A 27,118-nucleotide genomic window follows, 5' to 3' on the forward strand; every position below is an offset into this window, starting at 1 on the left:
ACTGAAAGGTGTGTTAGCATCATCGCAAATTCGTTCCAGTAGAATCCCTTTATTGTTTATTACCAATAACGACGATAAGCAATCTAACGTTCAGAGCGACAGTTCAGGGTAAAGAGGGAACGCACATGACAATGATGTTAACGTCCTTGGTGAGCCGTTACACGTCGGCATAAAAATATACAGCACTCAATATGCCCAAGTGGAGCCGATGAAATAAATCCGCAAACATCAGTAATGCTGCTTCTTCCCTCACACCAGAGGCTACTCACTGAGAGACTGACTGCGCCCTCAGATACTTAACACTGTTGGTCAGAAAGCTTCAAATGGTCCCCGAACCTCATTTCAATACATGACGGGCAGATTGGAGATTGTTTCATTGGGCGGGAACATTGAGACCAGAAAATGACGTTAAGAACAGATTCTGTTCCGGTCCGTGTTTGGGCTTTTAAAGGAGCGACAGTTTCGGGCTCTGCAGCGGCCATGCAGATATTCAGCGCCTGGATTGTGTTCGGGGTGCTTCTTGTCGGTAAGGGTGACTCCAATCTGATGAAATTTTATCTCGACCTGAAACGTTATCGCTGCTCTCTCCAGGGATGCTTCCTGACCTGCTGAGTATTTCGAGCTTTTGTGTTTTTATTCCATGACTCCAATTATTTAGGGTTAAATGTAAAGTGTTAATATTATTTCAGGAATGCGTTTAACACTAAGTTCTGTCTCCTTCTTGAACACGTGTTACAGATCCAAGTGATGGAGATTCTGTTACTCAGCCGCAGACGCCTGAGAACGGGAGAGAAGGTGAAGAGGTGACTATACGATGTATCTACAGCACTGCAGCAAGCAACTACGTTTTATATTGGTACCGTCAGCAACCAGAGAAGGGTTTCCAGTTAATTATATGGAAACGGTCCTGGAATACTCAGGAACAGCGAGGAGAAGGTTTTGGAATCCGTTTCTCTGCAGACCTCCAGGCGTCGAATAAATTAACCAGTTTAACCATCTCGGGGCTGCAGCTGACTGACGCTGCCGTGTATTACTGCGCTTTCAGGCTCACAGTGAAGGAAAGCAGTCTGACCCCCTTACAAAAACTGCTTTTGGGCTATAGTTGGGAGCTGCAGTCAGTTGCGGTTTGTGTAGAGAATCGCAAAGAGTTGCAGCCACAATATGTAGCGCGCTGGCAGTCGCTCAGACACACAGAGAGGAGCACACACCTCACTAACCTCGGATCAAACTGTCACCCAACTATTTCCACTGGCGGCCGAGAGGACAAATTGCGGAATCCTTTCGACCGACAGATTTATTAGAGAGAGAATCTATCTGCCGGTTAAACAGTCCCTGCTTCTGGTCGAATTTTTATTTCCTCAAAATCAGGTCAGTTTAGCTAGGGGGAAGAGGCTGCTCAGACTCAAACGTTCTTCAAAGCTGCCGAGAGCACATTATGGAAAACAGGCTGCAAGGCGTAACCAGGGAATGTGGCAATGGGGAGGGGGAGTAGGGGAGTGGTGAGGGGTTGTTGAAGGCGGGACGGAAGGAATTTCATGGGATTGAGGAGGATGGGGTGCAGGTGGCAAACTGTCGGATTAAATGTAGAACAGATGGGAATAAATATAGGTTTAAAAAGTCCAAACAGAGAACAGAAAAAAACAAACAGCAGGTAAAAATGGTGCAACAGCACGAAGAGTTTGACAGAATGAAAGGTGTACTGACTTCTCAGTGTAAGTTACTGAAAGCCGAAAGGTACGTTTTCTTACCCCTGTATATCCTCCGTGTGGAGAATCTGAGCAATGGACCTGCTCAGGTGAGTGTAGCCCATTCTCTGCATGAGCTCAGTGGCTGCCTGGAATTAACGGTTGGGGATCTAAGGTTTTTCGCCGTGGAGGTGATTTAGACATCGCTCAGTGGATCAGCACTTTCACTGCCTGGTCTCCATGGTTAAAATCTGAGCATATTTCCCCGGTCATGTGGCTGATTGAGGCACAACTGTGCATCAGCTCAGTGCCTGCTTAATCTCAATGTTTAAAGATTTGATAGACGGCGTTACGTAGGTGAGTAAATCCCGCTGCGCCTCTCCCCGCCACCCCCTCCCTCTGCACACACACACACACACTCACAAGCACATACACAGACAATAACACATACGCATACACAAACACATATACTAGCACATACACATACACACTAACACACACACACACACACGCACACACACACTCTCTCTCTCTCTCTCTCTTCGTAAATCAGGCTTGCACCTGTACACTTTGAGGCAACTATAAAAATCAGTAACGTAAAACTGAGACTGAGCAGAATAATATTGAGAGACTCTACAGAGGGAGATCGGTAAAGGTGAGACGCAGGCTGAAGTATTTTAATTAGGAGTTGATAAGATGTTGAGCAATATCCCGGCCTCGCTAAGGATTGGTTCATTCCTGACAGAGCCAACAGGTGACACCCAATCAGCCCAGAGCTCCTTTGTCCTACATTTTATCCAATCAGCTCACAATTTCTTTGTTCTACAATCCATGACATCAGAGCGAGGAATATGGAATCAGTGGAAATTGTTCTGACAACAATAAACTGGACTGAGGAATATAAGAGAATAAGAAGTAGAAGCTGGAGTGGATTATTTGGTCCTTCATTTGCTCCTGCTCCGCCATTCAATAAGATCATGGTCGAGCTGCTTGATATCTACCTTCCTGCAATATGGCAGGAGTACACAGACCCGTGATATGCTCCTCCTGCAGGATGTGGGAAATGAGGGACGCTCCCGCGTCCCTGTTGACCATGTGTGCGGGAGGTGTGTCCAAATGCAGCTTCTAGCTAACCGGATTTCGGAGCTGGAGCTGCGGGTGGACACATTGTGGAGCATCCGCGATGCTAAGCAAGTCGTGGATGGCATATTTAGTGAGGTGGTCACACCGCAGGTGAAGATTACACAGGCAGAAAGGGAATGGGTGACCATCAGGAATAGTAAAAGGCTCAGGAAGGGAGTGCAGGAGTCCCCTGTGATCATCCCCCTCTCTAACAGATATACCGCTTTCGATACTGTTGCGGGGGATGGTCTCCCAGGGAAAAGCAGCAATAGCAAAGTTCACGGCACCGTGGGTGGCTCTGCTGCTCAAGGGGGCGGGAGGAAAGCAAGTGGCAGGGCTATAGTGATAGGGGATTCAATAGTTAGGGGCACAGACAGACGTTTCTGTGACCGCAAACGTCAAACAAGGATGGTATGTTGCCTCCCGGGGCCAGGGTTCGGGATGTCATGGAGCAGCTGCAGCACATTCTGGGGAGGGAAGGTAAGCAGCCAGTGGTCGTGGTACACATTGGTACCAACGACATAGGTAAACTAAGGGATGAGGACCTGCAAGCTCATTACAGGGAGTTAGGACATAAATTAAAATGCAGGACCTCAAACGTAGTAATCTCAGGATTACTCCCAGTTCCACGTGCTAGCGAGAGCAGGAATAAGAGTATAGAACAAATGACCACGTGGCTGGAGAGATGGTGCAGCCGGGAAGGAATAAGATTCTTGAGGCACTGGAACCTGTTCTGGGGAAGGTGGGACCTGTACAATCCAGACGGGCTGCATCCAGGCAGAGCTGGGACCAGTGTCCTTGCGGGAACTTTTGCTAGTTCTGTTGGAGAGTATTTAAACTAGTGTGGCAGGGGGATGGGATCCAAGGAGTAGGATCAGATAGGTCAGATTCAGCTCAGAAAAATGGAGGTAGAACATTAGCTAGGGACGTTGTGATAGTCAAGGAATTACAGGAGAACATAAGTTTGAAAAGTGTCCAGCAAGGGAAATTGACGGGGTTAAACTTTATACTTCAATGCAAGGAGTATTACAAACAGGGTCGATGAGATAAGGGCACAGGTAGACACATGGCAGCAGGATGTCATTGCTATAACGGAGACCTGGCTAAAGGAGGGACAAAACTGGCAGCTTAATATCCCTGGTTATAGCGTCTTCAGACACGATAGAGTAGGAGATAAAAAAGGATGGGGGTAGCACTAAAGGTTAAATAATCAATTCCAGTTGTGAGAAGGGATGATATACTAAATGGGTCAACAAACGAGGCTATATGGATTGAGCTCAGAAATAAAAAAGGGGCAGTCACACTACTGGGAGTATACCACAGACTCCCAAATAGTGAAAGAGAGATAGAAGAACAAATATGTAGGAAAGTTCCTACTTGTAAGGACAAGAGGGCAATAATAGTAGGAGACTTCAACTATCCTAATATGAACTGGGATTCAAACATTATAAGGGGTACTGAGGGAGAAAATTCATGCAGTGTGTCCAGGAAAATGTTTTCAACCAATTAGTGACAAACCCAGCGAGAGGATATGCATTTCTAGATCTAGTCTTGGGGAACGAAGAAGGGCAAGTGGGTGAAGTGACAGTTGGCGACCATATCGGGGACAGTGATCACAATTCAATTAGATTTAGCATTACCATGGAAAAGGATAGAGATAAGGCAGTACTAAAAGTCTTGTACTGGGGAGAGACAAATTTTGCAGAAATGAGAAGGGACTTGGCTGAGGTGGACTGGAAAGTACTGCTGGAGAATAAAACAGTAGAAAACCAGTGGGAAGCACGAAAAAGCGAGATGCTAATTGTACAAAGTAGACATGTCCCCTACAAAAATATGAGTGGTACTGCCAAATCTAGACCTCCCTGGTTGTATAGAGGAATACAGTGGAAGATCAAACATTGCATATTTCATGTGTTACATCTAGTCCCCGACTTTGACAAATTCGGTACTTTGTTACAGGAACGAATGGCGGAGAATCTCCGCAGGTTTGTCTGAGTTAGAGGTCTGGAAGACAGGTTCGTAATGTTAGGCTTTAGTTGCTGTACATCCGAAAGCTTTCTCTACCTCTGTTCACATATCGATATTTGGGTGAACTTCGAGACACTTACCGAGGAGAGAGAGCTGTGGACATAAATAAATGGCGCAAGATTTCCCAGACCGGTTCTCTTTGATGTGGACAAGGGCAACAACAGCAATAAAACTGCTTGAAAAGCCAACCTGCCAATATTTGATCTCCGTTGGCTTGGGGTCAGGATTCCCGCACGTAAAAGAGCCAAAGAGCACTGAATAGAGCCTGGAACACTCACTCAGGTTTTTGTACGGGGTCCTGGCTCTTATCTGACGCTGTGCCTCACTGTACAGTAATTGACCGGCCCGCCCACCACACTCAGGCCGTTTATATTGAGGTAACCGGACTGTTTAGACTTGTCAGCAGCCATCAGATATCGTCCTGAGATTTCGAATCACTTTAGTGTTGTTGCTTTGCTAATGATCCAACTGGGAGGCTTTTTTTTTGCCGATGCTAGGGTATATATCCATGGTTTTGTATTCGCAATATAACTTCACCAAACCCCTTCTGACACGTTTATTGCCACTGGAGATTGTGTTACTGGATCTGCACATTGTCCGTCTGTGATAGAAAGAGAAACAAAAGAGCAGGAGGTTAAACAGTATCGATCTAATTCTGTGTCTAGCTGTGTGAATTTGTATTAATTCCCACCTCCCAACTATCCATAATATGCATATATAGAATCGCTAACAGCATTAAATTCCTGTACAAGCTGCAATTGCATCAATCTGCTAACGTGTCTTGATTACCATAATCGAGTGCTGACTGTCCCAGACAGCGGCTAGTATTATCAGAAACATGTCTGATTGAATCTCTGTCAGTGAATGTGAATGGAATGAGTCAGAGGTTGAGAAGGAGTTCCCTCACCCGCAATCTGTTCAGCTCATTGTTCCACACACATACTGCAGGGGGCCAGGCCCATTGTGACCTCACTCAGGAAACCATCCCTATTGGTTTTACCGTTGGTGACACATGAATTGGTGATGCCCTTGGCGCCCTCTGCTGGTGAATTCTGTTCAGTCCGATTTAGAATGGGGTCATTGACTAGATTTTGGATTTCTTGATTTATATGTTAAAGCGCGAATGTCAGACAATGTCTCTCAGAAGTCTAATTTGGACCTGATTAAACACGGTCAGTATTGTTTCTCATGCTAATGCCAGAAAGTGATGACAAATGTGGGGACATGGTGGAGTATTAATAATATCACTGGACTAACAATTCAGAGGCCCAGAAAAATGCTGTGGGGACATGGGTTCAAGTCCCACCATGGCGGCGGCTGGAATTTAAATTCAATTAATTAATCTGGAATATAAAAACAATCTCAGTAATGGTGACAATGAAAATATCATCCGTTGTTGTAAGGAATGTAGGGAAGGAAATTTGCCATCCTTAACTGGTCTGGCCTACATGTGACTCCAGACCCACAGCAATGTGGTTGACTCCGAAATATGCAGTTTGAGGACAGTTAGGCTTGGGCAGCAAATTCTGGCTTTGCCAGGGGCGCCCCATTGCAGTGTCAATCCTGGGCATCACAAATTAGAAAAGAATGTAAGGCCTTTGGAGAAAGTGTGAAAGCGATACATCAGAATAGTGCCATGGGTGAGGGCTCAGAGAAACCGGGATTGTTCTCCGTAAATCCTCTTCTTCAGCTGTCTAGCCGAAAGCAGGTCCAACTCACACAACATACTCTACATCCAAGGACGCAGGTTTCCATCAGCCGTTGCTTGCTCTAAGATTCCATGGTTCGAGTCTCTTCCTGTCCCTCCCACTATTTTTTCTCAGTCACTTGAACAGTGAGCAGGTGCAGGATGGTCAGGGAATTTTGGAGTCTCAACCGTCACTATTTCTGCTCCATGAGTTCCGAGTGCAGCTGAGAATCACCGCACATTTCGCTCAGTTTTGAGTCTACAGTATCACCGCCCACAGCTTCCGTTTGCTGCTGTCTCTCTGACCTCATTGTGTTATTGGAGAGGTTGCTGCTGCTGGTCCATTCCTGTCATTGGCTGGATCAGCAGTGTAGTGGGACGGGGATCTGTATTTCTGCTCCGACAGGGGACTTCTCGCACTGCAGAGTTACTGACTCAGGAAGCATCATGGGGAACAGTCTCGCTCCTATCCCCATCATTATGTCACTTCTCAGTAAGTATTTCCTTCCCAGTAAAACTCCATTCTCCACCTGACTGCTATAACCCAGATGTTATTGTTGGTAAAATAATAATGATGGTGTTGATGACGATAATGTTGATTAACATGGGGCTGATACTGATTGTCGTTTTTATTATTATTTCTGTTCGAATGGATTCATCCACGCACAGTGGAGCAGCCGGTTTCCGAAATAACTGCTGAAGAGGAAAGTAATGTCACACTAACTTGCACCTTCACAACAAGTGATTCTAACCTTATGTGTACTGGTACAGACAGCGCCCCGGGAAACCTCCAATGTACATGTTTCGTCTTATTGGCCAGAGTGTGCAAAGGGACAACGACCTGAATGAGCGGTTTTCTTCCACGTTTAATAAAAATAACAAGATTACCGAGCTAACGATCAGTAACACATTGACCCCCGACAGCGCCGTGTATTTCTGTGCCATGGAGCCCACACTGCTTCAGAGATATAGCGGATCCCGTACAAAAACCCTCACTAGCAGTTCCAGTCAATGCTCACCAGAGGGCGCGCACACACCGGTAATTCAGTTTCCACAGTGAGAGTGACAGGGAGATTCTGAAAATTGCAACAAAACACAGGACTCAATAGCAGCAGCAGGTGAGGTCCACTTGCACAGTGATATTGGTTTGTGGTTGCACCTTGTATTTTTAATAGATATGAGGTTGAAAAATCGGTCTGTGATGCCTTATTTCTCCTTTTTGGTTTTCGACACCTTTCCCTTCCTAAATGTTTCTTACCATTCGTATCTTCAGTCTTTTCTGAAAATTGCGTACATTTCCTTTTTCCCTCATTAATATAAACGTTTAAAGGCTTTTTCTACTATCTTATACATTAATTCAGAACAACTCCGAATCCTGTTGCTCATGTATTCGGCCCTGGTTTCAATCCGCATCGCTGATGAAGATTACGCCTACTATTAAATAATTAATTAACTCTGACACTGCTTTTGCGAGCCTGCTGTCCAGCAATATGGAATGAAGATTAAGCTACAGTTCTTACAGAGAAGAAAAGTTATATAATTTTCGATGGTGTGAATATTATTGAGTTCAGTTCCTTGTAAATAAATCCTACGTGTGACAACACTGGCTGCATTAGCCCGCCCACAACTTCCCTTTGCTTGTTCTCGCACTGACCTGCCTTGTCTGCCCTGTTTCATTGGAGAGATTATTGCCGCTTTTCCCTGTTTGACATTGGTTGGATCAGGAGTCCAGTGGGGAGGAGACCTCCATTTCTACCCTGACAGAGGATTCGCGGAGAACAGATTAACAGACGCAGGGAGCACCATGTGGGACTATCTCAGTCCACTCGTTATTATATCACTTCTCAGTAAGTATATTTCCCAGCACAAATTCATTCTCCCCCTGGCTGCCGTATCGCAAGCATTATTTATGGCAAAATGCTTGTCCGGATGATGCAACGTTAAATATCGTCATTGTCGGTGTTCGAATGGAGTCATGACGATTCAGTGGAGCAGTCGGTACCTGAAATGACGGTTAAAGAGGAAGGGAATGACGCCATAAACTGCACCTTGAAAACAAGCGATCCCAGCCCTTATGTGTTACAGTCAGCAGCCCGGGCAGCCCCCACAGTTTGTGTTTTACCTCTGTGGGGGGATAGTAAAGCGGAAGCCAAACTTTACAGACCGATTCTCTTCTACGTTTAGTAAAGCTGCCAAAACTACTGAGTTAACAACTGGCAATGCCCTGTTCTCCGACACCGCCATGTATTTCTGTGCCATGAGCCCCCCAATGCTGCAGAGGTACAGCGGATACTGCACAAAAACCCACACTGGGAGTTCCAGTTAGAGTCACTGGAGGGTGCTGCCGCACCAATAAAACGGATGCACTAAATCAGCCACCACGTGAGATTCACAGGGATTTTTAAAAAGTGAAATGAAGCACAATACTGAACAAGAACAGGTGAGTTCCACTTGTAAAATTATTTCAACAGCTCACATCTATAATAAAAATAAAATTTACAGATACACCTGTCGAACATGAACTGGCCTTCTGCCTTTTAATGTATTTTGCCTTTCCCTTGCCTTTCATGGCTTGTCTTCACTTTTTACTCATAACCCTTCCCCCTTCCTTGTTGCAGCCTTTAGTTTAATTATATAAAACATTTGCTTCTGCTCAGAATATTAAGTCAGGACCGCTCAAAAGAACAACCTACAAAAATGAATTGTCACATCAGGTCAGTGCTGAAACACAGAATCTCTTGCAACCTGATGGGCGGCGCCCGAAAATTTCTCAGAGTGCCCAAAAGAGGGCGTCAGATCGCAATAATTCTAACTGCACCAATGGTGGAAATGGGTGTTAAAGGAGCGCAAGACAAACTAAAAACTTCTGTGGTTTATTTCTTTTTCTGCTCCACCACTTTTTTCTAACCCTGCTAAAGTTGTAAAAACAGTCCTGCTGGTGTTGTGTTCCTGTTAATGAAAACCCGCTCGACATCTCACTCTGGAGGCTTTGAACCCGCTCCCTGCGCTCTGTTCCTACCCACTTTAAACTGATGAGAGGCAAATTGCAAAAAAAAAACACAGATGCGCCGGACCCCAAATACTCTCTCGTCACAAACTCTAATCCTCTAGGTTATGGATGCTTAGATTAATCATCGCGAACACAACGAATGTCAGAATTGAATAGAACAAACTGAAACAGAATTTTAAATGCAAACTTTAAAGAAGAGGGCAGTTCTGGTAACATTGATTAAATTACAGCCAGAGTTTATTATTTATTTTACTCAGTTGTATGTTCAGTAACAGCAGATATCATCCTTTCAACATGACGGATCTAAAAACCACTCTGGAAAAATGCGAAATTATTGTTAGTTCACTATTTTACTGATTGAGGAGGGAAACGTCACTGGAGTAGCGGTTACCTGTGTCCTGTTGGTAAGACTACTGGAACTGGAGCTGAAGAATTCACGCCAGAATAACAAACACAATCAGCAATCTTATGTTCCCAGTTACAGTAACTAAACAAGGGTTTCAGTCTCCTACCTCACGTGTCTAACTGCGAAACCATTTCGCCTATAAGAACACTGATTGTAGCCCAGCTCGGGATGTTTCAATGCATTGGGAGCCAGCTCACCAACTGGCGTCCAGACATCACCACTGGGGGCACAGGTAGTGAGGTGAGAACATCCTGAGACACGACAGCAGATTATTGAGGGTGGGGTTTAGAAAGGGTGTCTTCAAATAACCAATTCCCCTTTTACAGAGCGGACAGCGACAATGCGGCTACTCAGCATCTGGGTTGTTAGGGGAGCATTTCTGACAGGTAATTGTGGACCACACATATTTTATATTTTCTCTCAATTTTCAAGAATTATTTAAACGTGAATTTTAAACAGTCCTCGGCCTGATCTTTTTCAGCTTGAACTTATTTTTCAGATCTGAGTCATGGAGATTCTGCCATTCAGCTGCTGACCTCAGGTGTAAAGACAGAAGGAGATGCGGTGACTTTAAGCTGTGCCTATGACACTACAACGAGCGGCTATTATTTATACTGGCACCGGAAACACCCAGATTCGCAGCCCGAGTTTATATTGTGGAAACATTCGGCCGGTGCTGAAAATAAAGCTGATTTTGCCAAAAGCCGTTTCTCAGTCAAGCTCCAAACCGCGAGCAAATTCACCAGCTTGACCATTTCGGGTCTGCGGCTGACTGACGCTGCCGTGTATTACTGCGCTCTAAGACTCACGGTGATGGAAAACAGTCTCACCCCTGTACAAAAACCGCCTTCAGGCTGTGGAAAGGAGTTCTAGTCTGTTGGGGCTGGTATGGAATCGCTGCTGCAAGGCGCACCGACGCTGTCAGCCGCTCAAACACACACCGAGAGGAAACCAAATTCACCTCGAATCAAACTGTCATCAACTGTTTCCAGGAGAGGCCGGAAAACAAACTGTAGAATCCGATTCGACCTAGAGACCACCACAGAATCAGATTCGAAGACACGCGTTCTAATCCCCACCCCTAATAATGTGCTGTCGTGTCTCAGGATGCTCTCTCTTCACTTCCTTGTGTCTCCGTGGGCCTGGGAGATCCATCGGTCGTGAGCTGACTGACACTGACTGGAAACACCGCGAGCTGGACTACAGTCAGTGGCCTAATAGGGGAATGGCTGCACTTGTGGAGACGGGGCTGGGGGGAGGGCGTGGGGAGGGGGGTGTAATCCTAGTCTGTTCGTTGTCGCCAGCAAACTCTGGATTGTTAATGGTGACAGAAAACATTCCAGCATTAAGGAAATATTCTAAAGATCATCTATATCTGGGGTTTGCTTTAAAGGTCACAGGCACTATCTTGTGAAATCTGTTCATTTTGTATAAATACTCTCTGACTCAGCAACACATCCTGCTTAAATGGGAAGATACTGAGAGGGTAGATGAAGTAAGAGATATTGGCGTACAAGCACACAGGTCCCTGAAAGCAGCAGTTCAAGCAGACAAGGTTGTAAAGAAGGCATATGGAATGCTCTCCTTCATTGGCAGAGGTATAGAATATAAAAGTAAAGGTATAATGTTGGAATTGTATAAAACACAGGTGAGGCCACAACTAGAGTATTGTGTGCAGTTCCGGTCACCACATTACAGGAAGGACGTAGTAGCTCTGGAGAGAGTGCAGAGGAGGTTTACAAGAATGTTGCCAGGGTTAGAAAAGTGTAGCTACGAGGAGAGATTGGATAGGTTGGGGTTATTTTCCTTAGAACAAAGAAGGCTGAGAGGTGACTTGATTGAGGTGTACAAAGTTATGGGGGGAATAGATAGAGTGGATAGGATAAAATTGTTTCCCTTGGTGGAGAATACTAGAACCAGGGAACGTATATTGAAGATAAGTGGCAGAAGGTCTAGGGGGGACTTGAGGAAGAACTTTTTTTACGCAGAGGGTAGTGGATGTCTGGAATTCGCTGCCCAAGTTGGTGGTAGAGGCAGAAACTCTAAAACTCTTTTTAAAAGTACCTGGATCTGCACCTCTAGTGCTGTAAGCTGCCGGGCGATGGGCCGGGTGCAGGAAGGTGGGATTGGAAAGGGCACCTGGGTGTCCTTGGGCTTGAATGGAAAAGATGGGCCGAATGTCCTCCTTCTGTGCTGTAACTTTCCTATGATTCTATGGTTCTAAATGAAGTCCGTGAACAGGCCACGGCCAAAGGATGCAAGACACTGACAGGGGGGGTGGGGAAGGGTTGCTCAATATTACAGTCAGGCACAGAAACTGCAGTAAAATACATTATGTAAATTGAAGTAAATAAACTTATAAAGGTCGGTCATATTATAAATTCGAATTGAAATCATCTAATATAATTCTGGAAGTGTTCCTGACCTCTTCTTGTTGAGTGTTGTGTTTTATTGTGATCTTTCATGAATGTCACTGTGACTCTCAATGTAGCCTTGAATGGATTTAAATTGAATTGGATTTAAACTAAATTGGCAGGGTGATGGGATCCTGAAACGTAGTTCAACGGGGAGAGAAGCTGAGATGGAATTAGAAGTTAAAACGCTAGTAAGTGAGTCTGGAAGGCAGAGATATCATAGGCTAGATAAGAAAGAAGAGAGTTTAGCAAGGCTAAATGGAATATATTTTAATGCAGGGAGCCCGATGAATAAGACAGACGAGCTGAAGGCACAGATGGGTACGTGGGAGTACGATATCATAGTTATGACCGAGACTTGGCTAAAAGAAGGGCAGGATTGGCAGCTCAACATTCTTGGATCTCGGGTATTCAGACGAGATCGAGAGAGGGATAAAAGAGGATGGCGGGTCGCAATACTAATCAAGAAATCAATTATAGCAGCGAGGAGGGATAATATCCTGGAAGGATCATCAAATCAGGCCATCTGGGTAAAATTAAAAAAACACAAAAGGGGCAAGCACGCTGTTGGGTGTGTACTATAGGCTCCCAAACAGTTAGGGAGAGATAGAGGATCAAGTATTTAATCAAATTTCAGAGCAGTGTAAGAATAATAAGGCAGCAATCGTAGAGGATTTTTACTACCCAAATTTTAACTGGGAGTGTTTTGGTGTGCAAGTTAGGGAGGGAGCAAAATTCTTAAGTTGCATCCAGGGGAACATTTCTTAGCCAGTATGTAAAAAACCTAACAAGGAAAGGAGGCAGTTCTGGAGCTAATGTTCTTAAATGAGCCCGGGAAGGCGGAAAGCTAATCATTAGGGGAGCATTTTGGGGATAATGATCATAGCTCAGTTAGATTTAGGATATATATGGAAAAGTATAAGGTTGGGCCGGGAATAAAAGTTCGAAACTGGAGAAAGGCTAACTTTACAAAGATGAGATACGATTTCGCCCAAGTGGAGTGGAAGCAGCTACGAGCAGGGAAAACTGTGTCAGAGCAGTGGGGGACATCCAAGGAGGGAATAGCGGGAGTACAGGGCAAATATGTTCCCGCAAAGAGAACTTGGATTATTCACAGGAAGACAGATCTGCCGATGGTGAATTTCCTTCTTGAAGGCTTAACATTGGGGTGTAAATGATTCCTTACAGCTGTTAGCACATTCGTTTGAAATACTTTAATGGCCAATGTAAATGTGCATCACCAAGTAATGTATTGCACTTTCAGGAGTTCATTTGTGAACTTTACTGACCTGCAAATCCACCAGGTCACTTTACGCTATCCTTCGGTATCCAAAGGAAGGAACTGGGACAGAGCTGTTTTGTGGCAGAGAGACAGGGTGAAGATTGAATAGAATGGGCCTCTAGTCTCAGAGTTTCGGAGCATGAGAAGTGATCTCATTGAAATGTTTCAATTTCTTTGGGAACTTGACAAGCAGACACCGAGAAGACGTTTCTTCATCTAGATAGTATGTAACTAAGGGTCATAGTTTCAGGATAAGGAATGTGGGACTTGGATGATGAGAAATTTAATAGTTGCCAATTTTTGGACTCTCTATGAGAGCGAACTGTGGGCATTCAGTTACTGAGCATATTCAAGTTTGAAACTGATGGATTATGGGGCACTAAGTGAATTAGTGGATAAAGGGACGGAGCAGAATCATGGCTTTGATATAGAAGTTTGGTCACGATTGTATTAAATGAAGTGCAGGCTGGAGGAATTACTTGGCCCTCCCTATTCCCATTTATTATGTTCTTAAAGAGAAATCTCTAAAGGAGGGCGGGACAGGATTGGAAGGACTGGTCACACAAGCCTGGCGATCACGAACCGGCTGTAGATTTTACATCCAGTCCGATTTTCTTCTCTTGACACGTCAGTGAAACAGGATGCAAACTGGTAGCAGGTTGTTTAGAGCCCGTTTTACACGGCTGTGCAAGACCAATTTCACCCCACATGCCAGAGAGAAAAACGCAGAGATAAAACTATACATTTTGACGAGTATCCGAAACTCAAGCCTGTGACTTTCATAGTTTACTAACTGCACAATTAGATTCCAAGGATATTTTGCTGCATTCTTCAGCTCCTCTCTAAATTTTCTCTGGGTCACTGCATAAATACACGTGTTGGTGCAGCAGCTCAGGAGCTGAAGCATGTTTCCACTTTCTTGGCGAATGAATTTGGGGCCATTGAAATTGGAACCTGTGAAATAAGGTTCGTCTGTAATTTTCACATACAGGAAATCTACAACGTACGTCATCCACAACAGGATGAAGCTTCCCGAGATGGTAAAGAGTAAAACAATTGACTTTCTCCGGTTCTTCATCTCTGGATCACTCTGCTTCTCTCCGCTGCTGTGAACCCGGAGTCTCCTGCGGGCTATAATGGCCGTGAGTATGTGCCTGACGGTCAGAGCATTGAACAACAGAATCAGGAGGAATGACAGACCCGGATTTAAAATACGTGCAAACCAATCATAGGCTGTCCATGCGAGTGAAGTGTAGAAGCTTGATTTTACCTTACAAAACCACGGTACATTGTTCATTACATAGAGTGGTTGATACATAAAGTACCAGGGAACACTTTTTAAACAGCTTAACAGACAGACAGTTCCTATAACCACAGCCGCCACTCTCTCGGTGCAATAACTTGTTTTCAGCTTCTGGAAACAAATGGCTATGTATCGATCAAAGGTGAAAGCGACGGTTAACCAAGCAGAACTCCCCGTGGCTGCGTAGATTAGCACGGTACTGAGAGTACAGGCTGGAGTCATGGACATAAAACTAACGGGAAAATAAATGCCAATGATCCGATTGAATATCACAGCGCTCACAACAACTAGGAGATCCGTCACTGCCATGGACACCAGGTACCGAGTGATGCATTTGGAGAGACCACACCTTCCTCGGGATAGGATCACAATCGCCACCAAGTTAACTGAGAGGAACAACAAAATTAACATTGTAAAGTTCAAGAAGGGGCGTGATTGCTACAGGCTTCTGATACTTCATCCTCGTTTATAGAAGACAACCAAATCAATGATTAATAGTTTTTCAATGTCATCTCTGTTTCAGCATAAACAACACGGATAGGCTGCATTTATGTAGCGCCTTTAACGTAAAAAAAGTGGCCCAAACGCGTCACAGGAGAGCTATACAGCAAAATTTGACATCCAAACACATAAGGAGATATTATGTCAAATGACGAAAAAGAATGAGAATGAGATAGGTTTAAGGAACGGCTTAAAGGAAGAGTGTGAAGGAGAGAGGCGGAATGTTTTAGGGAGGGAATTTCAGAGAGCTTAGGACATAACAGCTGAAGGATTCGAGGTTATTTGGAATATTTTTAGATATTGGATCATATTACAAGACATTTCCTCTAAATACAGTAGACATATTAATTATCTTTCTGTTATTGAAATGTACACTGTGACATCGTTTAAGTTGGCTCGTTAGGATTCCACGGGAGGATGTTTAGGAAGCAGGATGTGTCGGGTGAATGCAGTTGGAGAATTACCAAATGATTTATGTCTGAAATACTGCTAGTTTGGAGGCGACATGTCTACGTTCCCACAGTTCCCATTCTGCTGAGGTGTGATGTTTATTGCCCGACGATGAAAGGCTAAATAGCTTCGGCTTATATTTTCAGGGATTTAAAAGAATGAGAGGCAACCTCATGGAAACAAACACTATTCTCAAGGGACTTGACGGGATAGATATGAGGAGGTTTTTCCTGCTGGCTGGAAAATCTAAAGACCCCGGAAACAGCCTCGGGATAAGAGAGCGATCATTTAGGATGGAGATCAGCAGAAATTTCTTCACTTAAAGATTTGTACATTTTTGGAGTTCTATACCCAGAGGCCTGTGGATATTTTATTGTTGAGAATATTTCAGACTTGGATAGACAGATTTTTGGCGTCTCAGGGAATCAATTGTTATGTGAACCCGGCGGAAACTGGATTGAAGCCCAGGATCAGCCATGATTGCATTTAACAGAGGAGCTGGCTCGACGTGCCACGTGGTCTTCTGCTGCTTCTATCTCTGGTGTTCATGTACACCAACCTGTCTGATCTTCCCGAAAGACATCAATCACACCGCAGCGAGAATGGAGCACATGTGGTGCCATATGTAAATCTGCAGCTGTAAGAGCACATGACCACATAAATATTGCATGACGATGATCCGAGGAGGTCATTTCCCATCGTCCATCTACGTATATAAACAAGATAACTTTCAGTAGATTTTTGGTAATCAGTATTGAGCCCTCTCCTAGATTGGATCACGCATCTCAGATCCCGGTGGCTAAGCTACCTGTAAGTGTGGATGGATGACATACTTTAACGTTCTAATGGCATTAATTAAATCAACAAGTTGGATTATTGCTGGTGTCCAAGCTGATATAATTTGGATTAATCTAATTTTCATGGATACCATTTACCTTTAGAGGGCCTCAAAATGGGACCGATAGTTTTCAGGCCCTGTGACACCAATGAAGAGGTGGAGCTACAATTCGAGGCCCAGAGCAATCCTTGTTTAAAATAATTAAAAGCCGTTAGTCTGCAAACCTAGATGTAACCAGCATCATGTCCGTAGTTCTTCTCCCACTCTTCACCCCCATTGGCCAAAAGGCAATTCAATACCCCAAGGGAGTTAAACTAAATATTGGCGCTGAAATTCTTCTTTGGGACAGTGCACAATGAATGAAGTAAAAATCCGGCATGGCTTGAATTTTGCTTGGAATCTCTCTCACTCTGAGCTACAGGAAAAACCAATTTTATCCCTAACATTTGTCTTCACAGCCAAATGAGTTCTGACGTTTGAGCGGCTGAAGTATGGAGCGTGCCGATCTGTGCCCTGTAACCGAAATGAATAGAAGATTCTAATACCACTAAACTATTAATTCAGTAGTCTTGGGCGAATATTTCAGGGACATACAAACAAACGAATCAGGGGCAGAGATAGGCCATTCGACCCCTCTAGCCTTCTTCGCCATTCAATAAGATCATGGCTGACCTGATTACGGCCTCAACGCCACATTCCCACCTGCCCCCGATATCCTTTGATTCCCATGGGGCAGAAACCGTTTTTGGGCCGGATCGAATGGAAGAATCTGTCTCATTAAGACCAGTCTGGCGATACACAGGGCATCAAACGGATATCCCAATGCAGCTCCCCGATTTTATGCCTCCCCAATATCGGAAACGCTTGGTTCTTGGTGAATTTCCCATTTGTCGCGTTTCATCTCGCACTGAACGGAATGCAAATTTTGCAGCCTATTGGTACCTATTTAAGCGTTGCCTATCACTAGACCTTATGCTCATTTAGAGCTGCACATAATGACAGAAACATGGAACTTGCCCATTGTTCATTTACACGCTCATGTGTTCAGGTGTATGTTTGGTCCAGTGGTGCACGGCTCGGCACAATGCCTGACTCTTAAGTTAACAGCGGTTTCGACTTACCTTCCAGCTTTCCGGAACTCGGGTTAGCGCTCTAGCCCCTCCTACACCCAGGCCCTTTTTATTCATTCATTCACTCGATTTGGGCGACATTGGAGAACCAGCATTTATTGTCCATCACTAACTTTTTTTTTTTGTCCATCACTAACTGCCTTTCAGAGGAGGGTGGCGAGCCGCCACTTACCGATTGAGTGGTTTTCTGGGTCATTTAAGAGGGCGGTTAATGTTCAACCACATTCTTGTGGATCTGGAATCATACATGGGCCGGAGTAGATGTCCTTCCCTGAAGGACGTTAGTGAACCGGGTTTATTGCGATGATCTTGCAGTTACTTGATCACTATTTCTGGTACTACAACTTTATTCTAGAGTTATTTATTATCTCCATTTAAATTAATTAGTATAATTAGAATTGGAACTCATGTCATTGGCTCAGGCCTCTGGATCATTAATCCGTTCGCGGAACATAACATGATTCCCTTGAAAGGTCGATGTTAAATTGTAAATTCCTTTGCTCAGCCACAACGATTTTTCTGCAAACATGTCTGATCTCGGTTATCTACCGGGGATTTTGTCATGTATGAAACAAAACAACAGCATTTCCTTCCTCGCTCAACCAGCTCTGGCCAGAAAAAAATGTTTTAGGACACTGAGTAGCAAAACTATTAGAACAAAGCAGTGACACCTCAACAAGAAACATTCCAAAAATTAAATATTCACCTGGTTTTCTCATGAAAGTGAGAAAGAACTGAAACATAACTACTTCTGTTAATTTACTCGGTAAATATAATGATTGACTTTGTAATTAAAAACATTTGACACCAGTGATTATTTTGATCAGATCTCCGCATTGATTTTTAGACTGCATTTAGTTCATAACTTCATGGCTTTCGTTATAACAGCAAACCCACAATGAAACAAATTAAAGGACAATTTTAGCGCAGAATGGGAAATAGTGATTGATTGGCGTAATGTAAAGGGGCCCAAACTCAAAGGGAAGATTACTATAGTGGCAATGCCACTAAACTATTAAATGAGTAACCTTGGGCGAGTGTTTCAATGACATACAAACATACGAATCAGGAGCAGAGACAGGCCATTCGGCCCCTCTAGCCTGCTTCGTCACTCAATAAGATCATGGCTAACCTGATCATGGCCACAACTCCACATTCTCACCTGCACCCGATACCCTTTGACTTCCATGGGACAGGAACAGTTTTTAGGCTGGATCGAATGAGCTGACAGTTTTACACTTGGTCCGATTTCTACGCCTCTGATGTCAAAGAGACAGAGGACTGCATCGAGTGTAAAACTGGCAGCCAGCTTGCTTAACAGCTCAAGGCCAATTTCACCCCTCAACCATTTCAAGCAGGTGAAGTTTAACTTCAGGCGGAGATGTGAAATGACTGATAATGAACCTGCAGCTCATTCCACATCCCTCCAGAATTATAATACACCTGAAAACAATGGAACCATAATTCAAGGCAGATATTACAACGGCAATCGCCATTTTTAGACTAACACAAAATCAAAATTTACCCAAAGTTGGTATCGTTGGAAATGTATTCTCAAGTTCTTCACTTGTAGAAGAATATCCGTGTACTATAGGTTTCGAAAAGGTTACCAGAATATTACCTTTTAGAAATCAATCTAGCGACCTGAGCAGCCTCGGCATGGGATGGCGTAAAGGAATAGACGCAGAGTTTTGGGTGTCTCAGAGACTTAATTATGAATGCTTAAGTTTAAAACAAAGAAATATTAAAACGATAGAAAGTTTGTATACCCCTGATCAAATGAGTTTAAAGAAATGCCTGAAGATGACTATATCACAATTTTTAATTGTCATTGACAGAACCAGCTTCATAAAACAGTGCTTTGTCCAATTGATGGTTCAGCCCAAAGACTTACCCGGAACTCCAAAAGCAGCAAGAATTGGATAGTAAATGGCATAAACTACACCAGATATTCGGCCGTGCATTTTCTATGAGAAGAGATGTTCTGTGCCAGTGATAATTGAGTGATGACAGAGATCCTCTGTGATAAGCTCAAACAGACCATTATTTATATTGTTGGAATTCTACAGAGAGACAATTAGCTTCCATAATTATTTACAGTTACTTGAACAAATAGATTCAGCAATTATTGTCCCTGTTATTTTTGGGAGGTGGTAGAATGTTGGGAGATACTTGGGAGACGATTATCGAGTCTTGGTACCTCATGCAGCCCAGTGTAGTTTTGAATGTAACTTGTTAGTGCTTGCGCAGATCTAAAGTACGCTTAGTCATGTGGAACGTTCATTTATGGGAGACACTGAAAGAAACATTGTTAGCCATCAGGCCGAAGCCAGCATGGCTCAGTGAAATGAGACCAGGTAAGAATCAGAATGACAGTGAGAGTCTAAATGCTGCCGAATGTACTGACAGGATAGAAGTTAGACTCACACACAACACATAAGGTCCCCAGAAATTACAATTTATACTTCATAGGCTCTTTCTCTGTGAATGTTTTAATGGATCCCCATTATTATCCACTTCCACTTTGGTTATTACACTAGGCTCTGTCTCTGTTAGCATTCACCAGGCCCTAATTATTTTTGTCTTCTCAAGTCCATATGCTGTACTTTAAGAGGATACAGCAATACACAAGATCCGATTGTGTTTATTACAATAACATTGCATTGAATTGATGGCATGTACTCCACGAAAACTATTGTTTGTACTTTACGTGTTGATTGTACGAAATCGTTTTTAGTTATTAAAAATAAGCAATTGATGTTCAGCCACCTGACTGAATCAATGCATTAAAAAATGTCACTTTCTTCCGATCCATATTTCAACCACTAATCATCCCTCCTAATACTAAAACTTAGCCAAACAACTCGAGCTGTGCAGAACCCCTTTAAGAACTGCGGTTTTACCCCTTTTCCAAGGTCCCGGTCAAAAGTAACACGATTTATAAGCTGAGTGTTTTAATGCTGGGCGGAGTCTTAAAATACGCCGTGACCTCCTGACCCCGGATCAATGGGAGAAAGAGCCAAACATCGTGCTTTTATCCTGCTGACAATATTTTGCCCTGAGCCATTGAAAACCGGAGGCCAGGTTTCTGTGACATACAGTCGGCCCTGTGTGTGTGTGTGTGTGTGTGTGTGTGATACAGCAGGCTGTGCATATCTGACGTGTATGCGGGTAAAAAGGCTCGATTTATACGAAAAGTGACTTCAATATAAACATTCGGTCTTAGTGGACAAAAGCGATGATTTGAACGGCCGCGAATTTGAGGACAATTCTCGCAGAGTGCCGCCTCCACTCCCTGTGCCACAGATAGGGGCCCTTCCCAGCCGCATTGAATTGTTGGAGCCGCTTCCTTCCACGGCCCATTCAGCAAGGAAGAGAATCGAAATCCAACCTCCTGCTCTTCTTCTCTACCCTCCCACCTATAGAAACAGTTTATTTTGATCTAGAGCCCAATGCTACATGATTTTGAGCACCTCTATCAGATCTATCCTGAACTTTCCATTCTCCATGGAGAACAAGCCCAGTTTCCCCAATCTTTTCAATTAACTGAAGTCCTGCATCCCTGGGATGATTCCGGTAAACTTATCTGCGCCCTTTCTAAACCATTCACATCCCTCCTAAAGTGCAATGCCCGGAAGTGGACACAATGTTCCAGTTGAGGGGGAACCAGTGCTTTCCAGGGGAACAGTAGTATTCCCTTGGTTTTAGACTCTATGCCGCTGTTATGATGTCGATAATCCCGGATGTTTTAGCACCACTTTCTCAGGCTGTCAGGCCACCTTCAACCATATATGCCCAAAAAGTGCATATCGCTTGTTGAAGAATGGATAATTGAATGAATTATTTTGGCGGGAGTATTGTAGGCGGCTCGAAGTATAAAAATATTAAAGGCTCTGTGGAGCCAGAAAGAACGTGCGAACTTGATGTGTTTAAGGGTTTTATTCTGTGACACAAAATTGTAAGGTCAATTGAAAATACATTCGTAGAGTGATTCGCTTCCCCCACCCCCTCTTCCGTGTGTGTGTGTGTATATATGTGTGTGTGTATGCTCCTTTCAACTTAAACCCGAAAATGGACAATTATTTGAACTCTTTCTGTGCCTTGTATCACTGTGTGTCTGTAATCCCACCATGTTCAGGTTTTTGTTCAGCTCTCTCAGTGCTCACTATCACTGTTTGTCTGTAATCCCAGCACTTTTGTACAGCGCCCTCCGGTTTCTGTATCACTGTGCACCATGTGCAGGTTTTTGTACAGCTCTCTCCGTGCTCTGTATCGCTGTGCTGTGCGCCGACTCAGTTGACAGTAATACACAGCGGAGTCGCTTAGTTGTAGTTTGGAGATCTTTAACTGGCTGATTTTCTCGGCAGAATCGATAGAAGCAGAAATTCTCCCCCCGGCAACGTTTTCTTTATTCTCCTCTCCTGAAGTGCGTCTCTGAAGAAGATATTCCGGACCCTGTCCTGGGGACTGACGGTACCAGTGTACTGTGCAGAACCCTGAATATCCACAGTTTAAAGTAACGGTGTCACCGACAGCAGACGTTTGTAGAGGCGAAATCCGGGAATTTATGGAACTGGAATCTGTTGGATAAGAAAATGAACACTATCTTTTTGTTCAGCCACTGTTTGTCCAGGAGAATCTGTCAATCGAGTGAATAGCTCTGCTGTTTGCAGTAATTTTATTTGCTGGAAGCCTATTTGAACCGTGTTCACTGTTATGAAAATATGATCAAATAGGGAATGAGGTGATGTTTTATTTTACATCGCGAGTTCTTCCGATCAGGACTGCACTGTCTGAATTGGTGTTGGGGATAGATTCAATAGTGACTTTCAAACGGGTAATGGGTCTGTGCTGGAAATGTAAATACAAATATAGAGCTCTAGAGAAAATTCATGGGCAGTGGGAACATTTGTATTGCACTTTTAAAGGGTCAGCGCTAACACGATTGGCCGAATGTCATCCTTCCGTGCTCGATAATTCTATGAATTATATTACATTCCGGTTTCTATTTTCCTTGGTGAGAAACAAACACGAGGGAGCATTTTATGTTCAGCGAGGCAACTAGTTTCCAAAAATCCATGTTTGTCGGAGAGAAACACAGCTGTGTGGCATCACTGCGCACAGCAAGATCCAATACAAACTGATGGAGTTCATCAGCACCGATTGGGCCAAACCAAGAGTGAGCATCTCTCGTGGTGAAAGATCAATAATTTACTGCGGTTTAAAACTGCTCGGGAATTTCTCTCTGCCTCTTGCTCTATTTCTTTATGTTCTATCAATAGGGTCCTATTTTCTCCAGTTCAGCTTAATTGCAAATAGGTGCAATTAATTTCATTTTATTTCTTTAATTTCACTTTCTCTTTATTTCACATTTATTTTGTGCTGTTTGCGCTTTTTGCAACCGTGGGAACTTGTCCCAATCTCTCTCAGTTGTCGGTTGGGTTCAGTCTGTTCAGTTTCCGCAGTGGTTTTACTGTTACTCACTGGGAACTGCCTCTTCCGGCTCTCTGACAATTTTAATTCTTTCCTCCCATTGACTGATTCTCGGGTTCACTGGGCGGAGTTTTCTCTCAATTTTACATTATCGAGGAAGAAGAATGCGGAAGAGGAATGGGCCATTCAGCCTGTGTATATAATCAATTCCAGCCTAACCCCACCAGGAATCTAATTGACCATTTCCACCCAGCTCCCAGTGTCGGTCTATTCCGTTCTCCCTCCTGTATTTTCAAGTGTTCCAATAAATATATCAATACTATCTCCAACCATTCCCTGAGGCAGCAAGTTCCACATTCTGACCTGCCTTTGTTTCAATTCATTTGTCTTAAATGTTTTATCTGTTCTGTTAGTTACTGTCATATGTTGACGGCTATTGCTTCGGACTCAGCCACAAATGAACAATTTATCCACACTAAAACCGTTCATTATTGAAAAGATTTATATGGATTCTCCTCGTGGTTCTGTTTTCCAGACAAAAGAGACCCAGCCTGTTCAATCTTCCCAGAGAGATGTGGATTGTTGCTGATTTCTTTCCTCAGGAGTGTAAGAAATCAAAGCAGAGAATCCAATCAATAGAAATAGGAGCCGCCAGATCATCTTTCAAACCTGCTCAGCCATTCAGTAGTATCCTGGCTGATTTACAACCTCAACGTCATATTCCCGCACTATCCCCATATCCCTGATATTTTTGTGTCCGCAAGCCTATCGAATATTGTCTTGAAAGCAAACAGATACTGAACACCCACCGCTCTCTGAGTGACAGAATGCCACAGATTCACAACAGTGGTTCTAGTGAAGATATTTTTTTCCTTCCCAGTTCTAATGGATGACCCTTTATTCTGAAGCTGTGACCCCGAGTTCTATACTCCTCAGTCTGGGGAAACTCCGAGCCAGAATCTGCCCTGTTAAAACCCTTCAGTATATTATATGTTTTCATGAAATCACCTCTCTTTATTCTAAACTCTGGGAAATACAGACTGAGGCGACTAAACCTCTTTCTATTGGACAATCCCTTCATCTCAGGAATCAGTCTGATGAACCTTTGTTGCACTTCTTACAATGCAGATTGATCTCTCTTCTGTAAGGGGACCAAAACTTTACACAGCATTCCGGACTGGAGTCCATTTCAGTCCTTCCCCCCATAAACCTCACCCACCACCCTGCGCTCGGATTGTACTTTGAAAGGCGCCCAGAAATCATCCAATCCTTCTCTCCCTTTAGATTAATTATTTCTTGCTGGTTATCAACGAACGTTCCACCAGTTTATAATTGTTTCCTTCTGTCCCTGTTCTCCTTTATAAGATTAATGCATTACCTTCACTCTCTCACTGCACTGTGCTGCTTCAATTCATAGTAATCAGGGATACAGATGAATTACAGCAATCCCATCTCTCAAACATCTACATTCAATATAGAGAAGTGTCTGCAGTCCCAAACTTTCACATTTCGGTCTGAAGGCGGAAAAGGAGGAAACTGATTGGTTATATGGAGGCAACTGAAAGAAATGGCGGGGACAATGTCAATAATTTCAGTCACTGATTGTCCAATAATAAAATTCCACCTGGACCCACATCAGGATCTCTTATATCTGAAGCCCGTTGTTTCACTGTCCCGTTTTTCTCCCGGGTCAGGTATTGAACGAGCCGCTGCAGGTATCCGAACTGGCCGCAGTTGTGTTGAGTTTATTCACCCGGTACCTCATTCACATTGCGCGGCTCGGACTGCAATCTGCTGCCCAGGAGAGAGCTCTGTGACCCCGCTCCCGGGCTCTAAGGGACAGCCTGAGCTCCCTCGGTTACACTTAACACCGGGAGTGGAGTCCGGATTGTCGACAATCTGTGCTCATTAAAAGCGATTCAGAGTGTGTGAGTCCGTGATGTTGATGTTGTCCCCGATGTGCCCGTTAAACCAATAATGGTCCGGATTCCGTCAACTCCCACATCCCACCCAAACTCCACTGATATCAATAATAAACTGACGGTGAACATTACCCGGGATAGGCTGTAACCCGGCGGGGTTTGGAGTGACTTACCGGCTGTGACAGTCACCACTGTCCCGGATCCATCCACATATCTAGTATCCCACCACAGTGACTCCGCTCTCAGTCTCCCCGGTACAACATCCACCGACACCTCAACCTGCCGGGAAATCATCATCAGACAGTAGAAACTGCCCAATTATTCAGCGGATTTAAATAAATAAACAATATTCAATGTTTCAAAGTCTCTGTCGGTTCAAACTAATCTTTATGAGGCCCTGAGCTCTGAGTAAATGGTCCCGGGAACGAGATGTTCGCTTCATATAAAGCGAGAACAATATCAAAGAAAGATAACTGAATGGTGGAAATTACAATGAAATGTAACCAGGTTACAGCGCTAATAACATCAACCCGACAATTCACTATCCGGGCCCCGAGAATTTATATTTAAATTATACAGAGGTATTTGTTAAGTTCTCTCCCACTGTGACTCCCCCATCCAACCACACAGTGTTACAAGTCAGTATAAAATCCCCCGGGTACTTGGTGAGATGTGGGGACATTAGTTAAACAGAGGGGACAGCGGCTCCCGGTTCCAGCTGTTAGACCAGAATCGCATCTGGCGTTCGGGGTTTGTAACTGTGATCAGTCATTCCCAATCCCCATTCACTGACACCAATCCCGGGTAAGACATCACCATCCGCACACACTCGGCATTTATAAAACTCAAGATGTTAACGGCAATAATCCAATCTCATTATAAACTAGACTGTGGGGCAGACGGCGTGAGGTGGAACTGTTGGGGGGTTTAACTGCAGATAAACTCCGCTTTTTCCTTTGTTTCTGTGATAATCTGCAGTGAGAGTTTTTGTATCGCGGGAAGCCGAGGCCCATCACTGTGTGTGTGTGTAATACTGAGCTTTACATTAATAGGTGGCGGTGTCTTCAACTCTCACATCCCGAATTTCCAGCGAAAATGTCTTTTGTGCTTTATTCACCGACACAACAAATCTCCCCCCGCTGGAGATCCGCTCCCGCTCTGTCCCGGTCTGGGTTTGTCTGAAGAAATGTCCACTTAGGAAATAATACTGCGAAGCACCGGAGAAAACACAGGTGATGGTGAGAGACTGACACTCCTTCCTGGTCACCGCTGCCGGGGTCTGTGTCACTGACTGACTGAAAGAGCCTGGAAATTAAACAGAGAGAGTTTAATGGACCATCAGAGCCGAAACACAGAACGGGGTTAAAACCCCAGACAGTGTCTGTAAATGGGATGAACTCGGGCAGCTGTATATTAAACCCACACAATGTCGGTTTGTTTGATCGTTACTCACGGGGTAAACAGACACACAGGGTGAAAACAAGGAGGATTCCCATCGTTCTGCTGCCTGGAGCTGAGGGTTTATATGACGGGAAACTGGAGACTGCAGCCCTGGACTGCACTGGGAGACCGGACCTCAGAGCTGCACTGAAATATTTTAGGGGGATCAAGTTTATTTGCACAGGGCAGTTCCGCTGAGATTATTGATGGGCCGCACGGTTCCCGGGTCGCTGGCTAAGTGTTGTGTGAATAACAGACAGGTTCATAAAAGGAGGTTGCAATTTTCTGACTCTACATTTGGATTGTGATCCGGATGTGAAAGCCCCTCCCACAATACTCTGGTGTACAGGGGTGGGGGAGGGGAGCTTTTCTTTCTGCCAGTTGTGCCGCCGCCTTCCTTTCCCACAGTAATGAACTGGGAGGTCGGTGCATGTGTTTGTATTGGGTGGTGTTTGTTTAAGGTGGAA

General features: G+C 44.1%; 1 pseudogene; it reads right to left on the minus strand.

Annotated features, from left to right (window-relative positions):
• Positions 1 to 10,867: 10,867 nt before the first annotated feature.
• On the minus strand, positions 10,868 to 26,707 carry LOC144697810 (uncharacterized; annotated as a pseudogene).
• Between the last annotated feature and the right edge of the window lie 411 nt (positions 26,708 to 27,118).

The sequence above is a fragment of the Cetorhinus maximus genome, chromosome 23 (genome assembly GCF_964194155.1).
Source record: "Cetorhinus maximus chromosome 23, sCetMax3.hap1.1, whole genome shotgun sequence".
Taxonomy (NCBI): domain Eukaryota; kingdom Metazoa; phylum Chordata; class Chondrichthyes; order Lamniformes; family Cetorhinidae; genus Cetorhinus; species Cetorhinus maximus.